Source organism: Melanaphis sacchari, unplaced genomic scaffold, assembly GCF_002803265.2.
Source record: "Melanaphis sacchari strain LSU unplaced genomic scaffold, SCAv2.0 Contig24_pilon_pilon, whole genome shotgun sequence".
Classification (NCBI taxonomy): Eukaryota; Metazoa; Arthropoda; class Insecta; order Hemiptera; family Aphididae; genus Melanaphis; species Melanaphis sacchari.
This window is the reverse complement of record NW_020271125.1, coordinates 2,513,609-2,530,285: the sequence shown is the minus strand read 5'-3', so window position 1 is coordinate 2,530,285 and position 16,677 is coordinate 2,513,609.

The window sequence follows — 16,677 nt, the reverse complement described above, 5'->3', positions numbered from 1 at the left end:
GAACATTTTTTAGTTCATTATAAGTTACAAATAAACATACATTTTTTTATGTATCAACAGATAATTTAAAAGTCGTTTATTTGTAACCAATGACAAATATTTATAATAAATCAACAAAAAAATAAAAATAATAATAATAATATGAATTTCATTAACCAAAATGAAATTCATTTGTGATCAATAATTCTAAAGAGGTATACTAAATTATATTTTTTTGAAAATGGGATAGAAAATCAATAAATGTTTAACAAATTAACATTATATATTATTTTTAATTACGCCACGCGTCATATGTCACACACCCACACACTGTATGTCGACAATAGCCCAATAACAGAACCAGTTTTGTCTTCCTATAAGTCACTACAACACTATATTATTACCCATATTATAATATTATGTTACATTTAAAAGTTTTCACTAACACTAACTGTGCCTACATTATATAGATAGCAAAGATTTCTATTAGTACTCTCCGTGAGTTTTCGTTCTTTATTCGCGAACATAATATGGCAATCCTACTATATAAATAAGACGTGGCGTGCAAACATCGTCGGCGCGCGGTGATTGTGACAAACAAACATTATACCTCTTACTCGTATATATACTTACCATTACGGAAGCTATCACAACAGCTATATTGCTCACAAAAATGTATCAACTGTGCAGTGCGACAAGTATTACAAACAGAAGATGGATAACGAAAAAATATATTTAATTTAACGTTGACGAGTCGTCATTCCGTCTCTCTTGTCCTTTTATAAAATAAGCAACGTGCACGGTTTCCATCACGGGCGCACACATCACATTGTGAGAGCTTAACTTCGATTGAAATAAATCGAGTTTCGGGGTTTTAAAACCAACGACATGTTTTGATTAATTCCGACGTGGAGGCTCGAATGCGCATTATGAATTCAACTGCATGAGTTGTTATTTATCGGGTTGTTCGGGTAAATACCCCAAAGCGCCGTAATTTCATATGGTATTTATTAAATAATTTTTAAATGAAAACAGAATTATTATTTTTGTGTAAGTAGTAGATAAGTGCATTACCGTGAATAACAGAGCATGCAAGCAAACGCTGCATATAAATTGGTACGATATGTATTTTTTAGATTTTTTGATAAATAATGATTACTGCACCTAAGGCATAATAATATCAAATACCTATAGAACGTAATAACTTATAGTAGTAACCGAAAGCTATTTTTGGTATAGTAATGATTAATGAATAATAATTGATATCTTTGGGCTTAATAATCTGCATCGTCAGTATTATAAAAATATTTTTTTTACAATAGCATACAGTATACATATTTAATGTTTAAGTATTTATTGGTTACTTTTTATTATTATATAAATTAATGAGCAAGCATAAATACTCATTTATATGTTTACTCAAATCCTTGAAAATTGCAACGTTTATAATTGAACGAGTATAATTAGATAGCGCGAATAAATCGTAGCCAAACTTCAAAATTTCAGGTTTTTCTTGAAATTATTTTAATTTAAATTTTGCTATTTTGTTACCATAATTTTATTTATATTTGAATATTTTTTATTTAAGTGCATATTATTTTATTAATATATAATTTATTTATTTAATGCTTCTTTTTTCACGCAAACCTTGAAAATTTGAGTTGAAAATTTTTCAAGAATATTGTTTAATAAAAACACAACCAATATGAGTACTAACTATAAAAAACCTGAATCCGTTCAATCTTTTTTTTTAAAGGTGGTACAAATATGCAATGTGCTTATATTATGTACCTATATTGTATATAGTATTCTCTATGATAAAAAATAAAATACTATTAATAGCTATAAATTAGATATTGAATGTCAACAGAAATGTAGTAAATACAATTAAAATATTTTAGAATGAAAATAAAGTATTCATACATAGTTTCTTGCGTTTAATTTTTTATTAATCTTTAACTATATTTTAAAACAAGTATTACATGTTCATTGTTTAGTATTACAATTTTAATAATACTGTATAGTAAATATATTTGTAGTTTGTTTAAGTATCCGATAATTATAATATATTTAAATAGAATCGTTATTATATGTATGTAATATATATATATTTTTTTTTAATATCAGAAAAGGTTATTGGGCCTCATTGTGTGGACCGGAAGCGTACAGCTCTAATACACTCGACCGGACACCAACTAAAAAAAAAACTTACCCACTAACACCTAAGTCTTAAAAATATGAAGAACTGACCGAGTGTATAGTGGTGTAAATAGCTCGAACAGCAGTGGTTGGGATCACCGGGCAAATACTGTCGAGCTAATTATATAATATATATATATATATATGTATAAATGTGCATGAGTGTGTATGATTGTTGGTGTGTTTACTATTAAAACCAATAAAAGATAACTCATAGAACGATAATACAAACTATTGGTTTCTATATTAAATGGTACACAATACAAATTATAAAATTAATCTACAACCCTTTTGGTCCAACATGTAAAAATGTATAAAAATTAACTATTGGAGCCACAACATATATAAAATAATATACTATATATACTATGCTATATAAGAATTTTATAGGCTCTTCTGGCTCAATAATACAGATATAAAAAGAGAGGTTATGTAGGTATGCACGGCCCTTATGGCCAAGCAGAACAAAATAATAATATAGATATAAAAATAATATAAACAGCTATTAGAGCTACAATATAAATAATAATATAGAAAATAAATGGAAAAGGGTAGCCCTTTTGGCTCAATTAATATAAAGGCAGCTATTAGAGCTACAATGTAATATAATAATAATATTTAGCCCTTTTGGCCCAGCCGTATAAAATTGTAAACATACTATAAATAAATAATAATAATAAATTAAAAGAAAAAACTCACAATATGTGGAGCGCAGACTGGCCAGCTGGTCCTTTAGCTATATGTATATGTAATAAATAATATAAATAATAATAATACACGAAACATGTAACAGCAATAATAAGTGACGGCGATTCGCGCACACAATATAACACGATATAAGTAATAATACCTAATAATAATAATAATAGCGATTAGCGCTAACGTGATATTATAAAAAAATAGATTCAACCATAGCAAATTTTGGCGATTAGCGCCCACGCAGTGCACATAAAAAATATAAATAACTAAATAATTTTAAAAAGACAGCGATTCGCTCATAGGTATATCGTATATGGTATAATAAAAAAGTCACATAAACGCTCGGTCCTTGCGCAACAATATACGGCAAAAGAGAAAAATCAAGGCGGCCGTGCTAATTAATATTCGCGCAGCCAAAGCGGCGGCATGCAATAACGCGCTGATACGTTATTGTGTGATTATATGATTCACAACACAATTAAGTACAATAATAATAGAAATAACAATAATAATGTTTATGTGTGTGTGACGTGTGTCCAGCTAATCCTCCACCACCGATTTTGTCGTTGGCTATTTGTGGCGGCTGCAACACTCACTGAGTTAGAACTCGTTTTGCTTGGGGTCACGATTCATGTTTCACGAAAAAGAGAAGATGTATTAAATAATGTATTTAATGCGCTACATTTTGTAAGTCATTTTTGTTTTTCACTAATACCTAATCACTTAAACTATACATCAAGCGAATATGGTATATACAATATATCATATATTATATAACATACAGTTGATACAAGTTAATACAAACTTGTTCCCAATTAATGTGCGTACTATTATAGTACAGTATAAAAATAAAAATATAATTAATACAGAAGTACAAAATAACAATTTTAAATAGTAAATACGGTAAAAAGGTTAAAGAAGAAGGACAAATATACATCTAGCTCTATATAATAATGTCTCATCAGGAAGCAGGTTTGTGGAGTAAAAGCGAAATAAAAAGGATCAACATTTTGCGTACGATATGTAGATATATATGTTTCTTGAGTAAGAAACATACTCAAGAATAGGAATCAATTTTACCGTCAAGGAGTTTAAGAAGGAAGGATATGGTGCTAAGGAAACACATTTTAATAAGAATATAGAACTATATGAGATGTGTGCGTATACAACATACAACTAAAAGAATACGTGAAAAAACAATACACTCAAGTTTAAAAATACAAAACAATATATTAAGGTTTATATTACCTACCTACGTAAAAGCTGAACTTCATATTTACATTTTGAAATCATTTTTTTCTATCAACGTTTTTACAATATTCGTAGCAAATCTCCACGAAACGAAATTTTTTATCACTTTGTACAGTGTTGGCTGAAATCGAGAGAGGAGTGGCAAAAGGGATGGAAACTAATACTAATCTAGAGGATTAATTTTGAAAATACAAGTAGTTGACCTACTGAAATATTACCGTACTTGGAAATAGTATATAAAAAAAAAGGTCATTATGTAGGATCTAACAATTTCCCGTTATAGAAAGGGTTACATACTATGGTACCTAACATTATATGATGTGAACATTAATTTTATTTTATTTAACTTTTTTTTAGATCATCATAAAATCACGACAATAAAATACATTACGTTATTCGTAATCTTATGACATGAATTATTATATCTAAACTACGACCATTTTTTTAAATATATATGTTGTGCCTTATTGTATCCTGTAAAATTACAATTATTCTATTTTTTTTTTTTTTTTTTTTTATTCTATAATGAAAATGTATTCACAAACATTTTAATGAACGTTTTCAAAATATTTAGTCATATAAAACCTGTTATATTTCTAGTATTGATTGTGAATTTTTATACACCAGGTCGTATGTCTATTTAGTCTACAGTTTTTGATAATTTCGAATCTAATTTAAATACTTACTTAGTATCTACTCGTATTAAGAATATAACAAAAAAATTTAAATAATTACTATAATACTAATAAGGTTTGTAGCCAATGACAATTATAAAAATATGTGGTGGTCATGTAGGGTAATAATGCCCGATCCGTAACTTAAGGATTATTTGATAAAAACCTCGGAGGTATTAAATATAAACAAAATTAAGTCTAAACAAAATATAGATTTTTAAAAATAGTACAAAAATTATAATCATTTTAGTATGAAAATCTCGTTAAATAATTCTTAATGCACCTACTTCAAGTATAGCGTTAACAAATTTTAGTAATTTAGGCGTCTTTTTGACCACAATATCATACGCCCGTGAGATATTATATTATTATGCGTCATATGGTTAAGGGTTAACTTAAGTTGATAAGACAATTTTTTTTTTTAAGCTTATTCCCATGGTTAGTTTATTTATTCATAACTATGTATTATTATAATTATAATTGTTACACGTCTTGATGAAGTTCTATGGTGACATAATATTTCAGACAAGTTATTATAGTTTATTTTAAAAACGAATTCATGATCTAACGCCTTCTAAACTAGAGGAAGGTTGTGACTTTGTAGACTTTTTTGACATGTCTATATACCTAAATAAAATTTAACTACACATAATATACATATAACACAACATTAACTACAACTAAATTATGATCTAAACAATTTTGCCATAAACCCCGTGGTAGATTTAACGTGGGCATCATTGTAGAGGTTGTTAATAATAATTGATTTTTATCATATTATATATTGGAATTGAAGGCAGTTACACCGGCGAAATGTGGGTCGTAGATTTCTGAAATATTGTGATAAAGATGCGCCGTTAATCGAGTAGTCGTTTATGAAATCTAAGTAAAAACTATTTCGTGAAACACGAAAACCGAAAACACGACCGAGAGAATAAAAACAATAGCTTTTGCCGATGGCACATTATAATCGTTAAAGCTTGACGCTCAGTACCAAATCGGCTTATCGTGAGCCTCCGTCTCGCTTTGTTATTGTAAATATACAATCATATCATTAATAATAATAATAATATTTAGTAATAATTTTGTGATTTTACTAAAAGCTCCGTCGATGTATCGTATGAAATTTACTAAAAACTGTACTCGGTGAGCCCACCTCGCCGGTGCGGCATTTCGAATTACATATCAGACACCGCCATTACTGATACGCACTCATAGATGATGACGTAAAAACAGTTTGATCCATAGATTCAAGGCAATAACTAATTAAAAAGTTAAATTTTTTTCCAACTCAACTAATTTATTTATAGATTAACTTCTTAGTTAAAATAGGTAAAACTTAGTTTTTTTGTCTAATTATATTACAATTTTAATACGTTTAGATAAAATCATATTTACACATTTCTTCAACACTTGTATAATTAAAACTAATTAATTATTTTTTTTTTTTTTTGCATGTAACAACTTAAATACATTATACGTATACGCATAATTACTTATAATTTACAAATAACAACAGAACTCACCTCATAAAAGTTAATAGGTACATTCAAATAAAATATTATTACTACATAATAATATGATATATTATTTTAGACCTGAAATTAAACAATATTAACTATTAAAAATATACAATGTTTTATACGTTCGCAAGTCTAACAATGTTTCAAATTTCTATAGTCTAAAAACAGTTTGAAATCTTCCAAGTCTATTAAAATAATACTTTCAATAAGTGAGTAAAACTCCATTTAACGAGTTAGTGTCGAGTAGGCCAAAAATTATAATAAAGCACATAAAAAAAACTGTGCAACATAGGTACTTGGATGAACATTTTTTTTTTTTTTTTTTAGTTATTAGCAGAAAACCCAGTAAATATAAAATTTATTGATTAGTTTAAATTTATTTGGATACCTTCTACGGTTTTCTAAAAGACAATCTAAACAGGTTTGTGAAATTAAAATTTAAGCTCACGTCAATGAAAGTAAAATAGAAAGTATATTATAATATTAAACGCATTGAGTATAGTTTGTAATGTCGATGTCACAAATATTTTATAATATTACAATATTTAGAAATTTTTTCTGTAAATATTGTACGAGTATACTATTATATTGTTATTACCTTTTTTTACGCGAACATTATTATACTTAAAATGTGATAGTACTATAGTAGAGAACACAAAACGCGTAAATACATTGTAATATATTTATATATACCTTTTAGTTAAAGCCTAAAACATGAGTTAAAAAAATAAGAATTAGTACACATATTATTACGGTTATATACCTTACAATTATACTTAACATTTATTGTAATGTTTTACCATTGCTTATCGTGTGTTAATATTGTGAGATTACTTATTATATCATTTATATCTACCTCAACAATTCAGTTTATAACATAATACACGCCTATAATAAAAATACCTATTATACCTGTTTATCCCTACTCACACACCCTCTACCTAATGCTAACGTTAATGACGTGTTAATAATTTAATCATAATACTTCAGTCGTGTTTTTCTTAATCAGGCGGAAGTGATTACTTGAATTTACTTGTTATTATTATTATTATTATTATAGACCAATAATAATAATTTCATGAATTTATATTTTGAATATAATATAGTACTTGACTAATGAGCGAGAATGGATAACAAATTATTTTTGGCTTTATAGACCTAAAGGCTTAATGAATCTGTTTAGCTGTTCTAGTCATTTTTATGGTCCAAATTGCAAATACCAATTTAAAACCATTATTACACACTAATAGTTTGGCTACCGAAAATAGAGATTTGTATTACAGTTGTGACAAAAACTGATTTCATCAACCCTAAAATTACTGAAATTGCACTTATTTTTATTAAGAAGCTTATCAGATCATAATTGAAATACATTTTTTTATTATAATATTGTACAATACATTTTTCCAAATTTAATGTGTACACCTATTAAATTTAATGTTATTGTTGTTACCTAATGTGTCATTTTATACCTTGGCTTATATTAAATTTTTATACAACTTACGAGACAATTTAAAGGTCATGGAGATTATAATATCAGATTGTAATAACTGTGATTGTGGTATTACCATCAATCAACCATTTTTACTTAATAGTTAATAGTATTACTCAATAATAATACCTACACCTTGTATCTAAATAATCGATTTGCATATCGTATAAGTATATTTGAATATACTATAAGTTATTAATGGCGTAACTAGAGATTGATCACAATAAACAGTGATATTGGACCATAATTTTTTTTTTTTTTATTTTACGTAGGTTAGATACGCGTAGGTACCTAAAGAAAAAAATGTATTCGATTCCAATAGGCCACGCTAATTTTTTAATAGAATTTGTAATTAATTAAATTACGTATAGTATTACATATTTTACAAGAAAATATATTTTTCTAAATCCATTTCCAATGAGTAATAAATAGTATTACTAATGATAGTAATATGTATACGTCACAGACCACAGTAATCTCTCTGAATGTCTGTACAGTGCCTATCTTGTATTGACACAGCGCAATGATTTGTGTCTCTGTTTTTCTAGAATATAACTACGGGCGACAGCGATGTATAAAATGCCTAACCATCTCAGATTAAACATTTTACCAATTCTCCTTAGCATACGATCTACTGATAAAAATAATATGTAGATTTAAATTTTTAACGCCCTTTATCGCAGTAATATTTTTACCATAATTTTTCCTAACGACATTTTTTTTTATCCCATCGTCGCCTATTTTTTGTTACTCGATATAGCTGCTTATGATAAATTATTTCCACGGTCTATAAGTCCATCTCCACTGCAACAATATTTTATAAAACGCTTATTACAATAAAAAACTATTGTTATTTTTTGTACCTATTGTTTAACTTAACTATATAAAAGTAGATAAGTAGTAGGTACAATCACATTTCTAAAAGAATTGATAAATCGAAGCAAACATTATTAACATATTTTTATCTATAATTTACTATCCACGCACTGCAGGATTGATGAAAAACGTGATTCTTTTTTCACACTGTTTAATAGCTAAAAATAAATTACATGGTCGTATTCGTCTCGTATGCATCCTATTGTAACCATGCAATATTAATGCTATATGCTGTAACGTCTAAAACTCAAAAAAAAAAAAAAAAAAACCTTTCAGTAGAGTAAATTATTTTTCAAGTTTACAACTAAGCAACAATCTATATTAATTATTTTTATCATTAAATAAATGATCAGCCAAACAATATAATAATACGAGTTACGACCATCAAATTCACTAGGCATAGGACACTGTGACGACTAGTAACTATAAGTACATTATTTTATATTTACGAACAAACTCAACAGATGCACACTTCCAAATAGGTAATACATATTTTTCCCAGAAGTTTACCTAGCTTTTTTTTCCGTTATAAATATATACATTTTCCATAAAATTAAATTTTGACCGATTCCTATGATCGATTTTTAAACCGTTATCAAATAGGTACTTGTACATATTAGAATTTCAAAATAATGTTTATTTTAGATTTTAAGAACATTTTCTCTGAAATAAAAATTATTTTTAAAGTTGTTATATAGTAAGTTTACGTACTGCCGTACCGGTGACGAAGTAGTGAGTCAAGTACGGTACAATTAAAACAATAAAAAATAATTCAAAATGTTAATACATTTTTTTTAAATATAACATAATGAAAATTTACAACGTCAGAATTGTTTTTATTTTCCATTATAATTTTTTCAGAATTTAAAATAAACGTTGTTGTAAAATGAATGAAAAATTATAATACATATGACACATTAATGTTATTTAAATTGTTTTTGTGAAAACATAAAAACCGTCAGTACCTTATTTCACGGAAAAAAACAAACTACAATTTGACAGAAATGGGTAATCATTAAATCATGAAAAACGTTAAAAGTTTTATCAAAATTAAGAAAAATATATAAATTACTACACAATTATTCGATAAAAATGAATACTTAGTGAGTGATAAAATAATTAAAAAAAAAAGAAAATTATTATTAAATAAACTTTTAATTAATTGGTAGGTAGCATAAATAACAGATTTTGGTTGGTAATATTTTACAGACATAGCACTCATGTCACATGATGAGTAGTTTCCCTTTGGCATTTATACTGCATTAAAGATAACACGCGTTGAAAGACTGCAGCAGTGACTCAAGGCCCGTGGGGATATTATGACAATGCTTATTAAAATATATATGCTCTACTGTGCATTTTAATTTTTGAATTCTACAAAAATGGAAACCGAAATTCCGTATGCAAATTCAGAACACAAGCCGTGTTGTTTTTTTACACGTAATCATTCAATATAAAACGTTTTAAAATAGAACCGAACTAAAAATATTATATAATCCATGGTTTATCATAATTTATTGTGTATAACGAAGGATGTGTATTTTGTGATGACCGAACTGATGACGTAACGTAGTTATTTTCATTTATTTATTTAAAATTGCCACTGAAGAATATACACTAAACTTTTAGTATAATAATAATTATATAATGTGATTTCTTGTTTTTTTCTACGATAAATAATTACATTTTCAAATTCATAGAGGTAATTTTAAAATAAATTAACTCATGGAGAAAAAATCTTCAATTAACCACTGCATTTTGTATCTTCTTCTAATAATTTTTTTTGATACAGGATAAATTTTCTTTAATGTTGACCATAAATAGGCTTATTAAGAATACATTTAAAATATATTTAAATAATGGATGTTATTTTCTTTTGAAATACTTATTTTATTATAATCATTATTATTTTTTAACAATATTTAAGTATAAATATAAGCCACTTTTTAAAAGTATTTAAATACATACTTTACTAATACTTATTTTTTAGTCCAATAAATTTGATATTGATAATTTATAAATATTAAAATTAAATTTCTGTTTAGTACACAAATATTTAGCTATTCTGTCATCTGCTCGTTTGATAAAATGTTATAAACTTTTAGCATTATTATCAAATATTATTTTAACAACAAAATTTAAAATATTATAATACAAAAATATTGATCATTGAAAAATAACGGTAAAACAATAATATTATAGTATTATAATATTTTGGAATAAAAATATTTGAAATATAAAAAAAGTATTTATTTACAAGTATTTGATAACACAACAAGACTGACTATAAATGGTATTAGATACCTAACTGTGTGTTGGATAAGAATAACACATACGGATACAAGTACGACTCCTTCTTAAAGTCTTAATAATAATAAATATAATATATTATTGTCTATGATATCTGGATAAGATGGTCTTTCGCCTGTGTAACTCGTTATAGAGACAGTATGACCCTCCAAATATTTCTATATTCTTATATTATCTACCAATATAAAATCACAATTTTTCTTGAACTCAAATCGATAAAATTATAAATTATCATTCTTTATTTTATTTATGCATATTTTGATTCTTGTAGTTATTGAGTTCGTAGGTACAATCAGAATTCATAAGCGACTATTGAATTTCGAATTTCTCATCATGGAATAGTTGTTTATTTTACAAGATCAAATATATTATATTTTTAAGTTTTTTAAAAAAAAAAGGAAAAATAAAGCAGAATTATCAAATAAAACAATGTAGATTTAACTTATTTTTGCCTTTATATCCGATTTAAAAAACGTATTTAAATAATTAATTAGCTAGGTAAAGACGAATAATCGTCAAATAATTTGTATACCAACACATAGGTATGTACAGACGAGTAATAGCTTTTAAAATTAAATTAAAATTATTGTACGACCATGTACTAATGAACCGTGTTTGAACCGTTTGAAACGTTGTGTAATTGTAATCGAATCATCGGAATTAATTTCATGCTCGAAAAAAATAAATAATTATTATTCAAATGTAATAATTGAAAAGACTTACAAAGTGAATTTTCAACAAGATTTTGCGACTCCTGATGAATATCAAATTGAACGGTAACGGGAGCGCTATCTAGGTCATAATAATTTGCACTGGCGCGCGACAACAGTAAAGTCTGGGACTGTCGCCGCGTGCTTTCGTCGCTACTCCCTACACGACAATGGTAAATATTATGATTTTTTTTTTCTCCGGATATCCGACAAATCTACTAAACTATAGCAATTCCCAAACTTTTTTGGTCCGCACATCTGTAAAAATAAAACAATCTAATCGCGTCACATTTGAATAAGTGAAATAACGTTTTTGTTATTATCGTGTAATATCAGTACCTAGGTACTTATAGTGTATAGTTAGGTACAACGCGCCTCACAGTTTGGGAACCGCTGTGTTAATCGATGGAGTTTACGAATGATATCGTATACTCAAAGCTGAAATATCATTTAATTGCTCTTCCGTAAAGAATGAGCAGAGTTATAACTGTTACAAGGCAGTGCTTATTAAGTTTATAATTCTAAACAAATTTGTAAAGCTCTCGAGTAAGCGTACTGTTATCGACAGATGTGCCTATATCATATAGGGAAGTTAATCCGGAGTAGTAGATACCTAGGTATAATTAGAGGCGCCAGCCACTCATCCTGCTGGCTCATCCCTATACCGGTTTGCTCATCCCGACCATACCGGGTGCTCATACCGCCACCGCCGCCGATCGCGCGACATACATTTAATCAGTTAATTATTATTATTATTATATCCGTCTAGTGGAGACAGAGGTCAATGCGTTTAAGCACTTGTACTTCGATAACATGACAATGTATTGGAAAACTGAATGATCGCCACGGAATGGACTTTAAACATTTTCATAGATAATGAATGTGTTATAACTTATAATAATGGTGTATAAATATACACCTTTATAGAATGAGACTTAGTTTAATGATGTGATATACACACACGATAGTTTTCAAATTTGTATTATTACTTTCTTACCCGGTCACCATTAAATAATCATCAGTTAGTCACAGTAGCGCGATGAAGAAGTTTTGAGAGGCCATGGCCTCTGAATTTTTTCAGTGAGTGGATGGTGGGTAGTTTGGGTAGTTGGTGGCTCATGATTTATATAAGGATAAAATAATCTGTAAGACTGTAACATATCAATTCAGTTGTACCTATATATATATAATCTATAATAATAATCAATCTATTTTTTTCAGTATCAATTCTATAATTCATAAAAATGTTTACAAATACCTATATATAAACTATATTTACTATTACGTATAAACACAAATCTTTATTAAACTTATTATAAATAAATATTTTCATAAAGTTAAAATAAATCAAAGTAATCGAAAAATATAATAGGTATAAACGTCTTATTAAAATAAAAATATTTTGAATAATGTAATAGAACAACATTATACATGTCTATTGTCTATATTATGTATTTTTATACGAGCTATAATTATTGTTTATTCTTATTTTTCTGTGAATCACAAATATGCAAGCATGTATAACAACTAACACGTAACAACAATAATAATATTATTATAAGCCCATCTCATACAATTTTATAATTTATTACTTTAAGGAAATGAATTGTTTATTTACTATGTTATGTATTGAAGTATTAAAACGAATAAAGCTACTTCAAAAGCCTTCATAATATTACGATAGATATTTTTATTCCTTCGATTCAGGCATTTTTCACGTTCTACGCATTTTATGTTTTATTCAAAGTTTAGACTAGATAGTTTTATCTGAAGCCGTGATCTATATAATGAAATGACATAATTGTTTTGTTTCGATTTTCGAACCATTCATTAAATTATATACTTTAGTGTATGACATTTTAACTATCTTATGACACCGAGTTGTAAATGTTGTAATGATTTATATAATCGATACAATACGATAGTGAATAAAACTCTTTTCGTGAACAATTTTTAATTTTATTAATTTTTTTTATCAAACATTTTTTGAAAAAGTTCAAATAATGAATACACATTTTACAATGAAAAAGAAATGTAGCATTTTTAAAGTTTGGCTGGACGTGTGACAAAATTTAAACAAAGCAAAATAACGTGTCAATAAGAATAAAAGACAAATTGACTTAAGAAAAAGGAGAAAAAAAACATTGAACAATATCAAAAACAAAAAGAGGGGAAGGGGGAGGGAAATACATCGGAAGGACGACACAATAAACCGGGATGGGGGATACGAGATGGTGAAATGGGTGTAAAGAGCGTAAACAGGGAGTAAAGTATAGGCCACTGCAGGTCACCCTCAGCAACGTTTTCACGGCCTGTCCCGCAGGCGGACGAGTGTCGCTGGCGCGTTTGCTCGGCAGCGCGACGCGACGACCATGTCGATGTCGCCAGACGAAATCCGACGGCTTCGGCCGCGGGTGCAACGCTCGAGGGGCGAGGGGGTGAGAGTTAGGGGACTGCAGACGTTAGTTACATTGGATGCAACACTAACCTAACCTAATTTTGTTCCCCCGGTTTCTTAGTAGAAGTCTCGATCGACTGCGCAATAACTCCCGATGACGGGACTTACTAGCCAGCAACCAATGTGTTTATTGTACTAATCGGCTTTCGGACCCGTTTAGCTGTTCATCTTTCCAAAGACCATTATTGTTAATTATGTAAAAATATTTTAACGAAAAATTCGATTTCTGTACTGTACCCGTTTTATAATTTAAGGTAATTCTTTTTTGAAATATAATATTGTATCTCTTTCGATTTAATTCCATCGAATTTCCATAAACAGTCATATTTTTCCAATAGACACAGTTTTTATTCATTTACTTTATATTTAAATATTTAATACAATGACCATTAATCACATATATTATTATCGTTACCATATTGTTTTGTAATGTTAGGTATATAATCAAAATATTAAGCTGCTGTGCATAATACATATAATATTATAATACGACCAATACGGTCCTGGTAAAAACCATTTTTTTCTTTACGTATTAAAATGAGAGAATTATTTTTTTAAATTTATTACATGATGACTGACAATAACTGCATTCTATAACCATTGCACACGAAAAAGGATAAATAATTGGTATACCTATTACATTTGTAAGCTACACCTTAATATCTTAATTTTGTAGGTGGTCGGGTAAAAATATATATTATCACGATTAGTAAACATTTACTAATATTTAAATTAATAAATATGCTAATATTTCTAATACACAAAAATAAATAAATACCGCAGGGTCTCGTTGTCTCGGCTCGTCACTGCTAGGTTATAGGTACTTAGTTTAGGTAGGCACTAGTTACCCGTTAAGCCTCAATCATATACCTAAGTATAACAAATATAAAAATATATTGTACCTATACCTACAGCTGTTAGATTTTTGAGATTTTCACACATTATATTTGCATACGTTTAGACTGTTTAGAGATACATTATAATATTGATTGATTCAAGTTAAAATTAGTATAATAAATTCTGAATATCAGTATGCTCTGTGACTTATATGTTATTTATTCAGGCAGCACACGGCATGTCTGTATAGATTATATTATTAGTCTTATTAAATATTAGTTATTATAGTTATCACTTATTACTATTTAATAAAGATGAAGTAACATATTCTAAAAACTACGGATATGAAGTTTATACCGCGTTAGTTAAATGTAAAATAATCAATAATTATATAGTTTATAATTATTAATACAGTGGCTACAATAACAAAAATAGTAGGTGTGGTTTATACATGAACATTTTAATGTTTTATTTTATTAATATATATTTATGAATTTAAGTATATTTAAAGTCTTATTTTGAATCCCATTTCCTCAAAACGTTAAATTAACTACAGATTTTTTGAATAAAAATGATTTTATTTTTACTAGTTTTTATTTTTATTATTATTGTTTTATTTTTTCTTACTTTTGAGAAAATTGCAAGCGGAATAGTCATCGATAAAATCTTTTTTCTATACATTTTTCGTTGATATATTTTTACGATTACGATATAATATCACCTTTTTACGTGTAGTAATGTAATTATTACTTTGTGCCTATTATACAAAAAAAAAAAAAAAAATGCAAAATTTATTAACATAGAAAAATAATATGATATAATAGTTTTAATTAATTTTTTTCACTATTTAGTGAGATATTTTTTGTAAATGTTTGATAAGCGGGCCGCAAAACTTTTTAAGGCGGGCCGCAGGTTGACCATTCTTAATCTAAAAGCAGAGGCTAGAACCATTTCGAAATAGACCGAAATCTTATATATATATATATATTTTAAGAACCGATACCAAGACCAAAACCCATATTCTGTCAATTCTTACAGTTCTTTTGGATTCCAAAATCCAACATAGATTCTATCTATTTATAACGATAGTGAATAATAGCAATAAAACTAATAACTGTAAGATCATAAATCTGTAAAAGTATATCAATTATAGAAATATTATTATTCATCATGTACAATTTTTATTTATCATTACATAGTAGGTATCGTATAAGTATAAGTCCTGCGCTTGGTTTAAGATATATAGGTCACAGTTATCGTATATTATTTAAATTGCACAGGTAGCTGCGATCAGAAAGCGTTGCGGTTTTACCGAGCTTTTTCACCACATCTATACAGCGCTTTGTATAGTAGGTAGGTATAGTATAAAAGTATAATATGGCGAAGGATTAACTTTTCATCGAATTTTATACTAAAGAAACGGTTGCCGCCAGTGTTTTTTTTTTTTTTTTTTTGCCGGTGTTGGAGGGTATTACACGGAAAAATGTAATAAGACTTACTACGCCAACCAACAATAAAATAAAATAAATATTAACATAGAGAGGTTATAGCGGTTGTATGTATTGGCCATTACTCATCAGCCATTAATTAAGGCCACTTCTTATGTGCGAACAAAAACTACAAAAATAATTGTGTACGAAATTTAGATTTATTTTTACTTCCCTCCGTT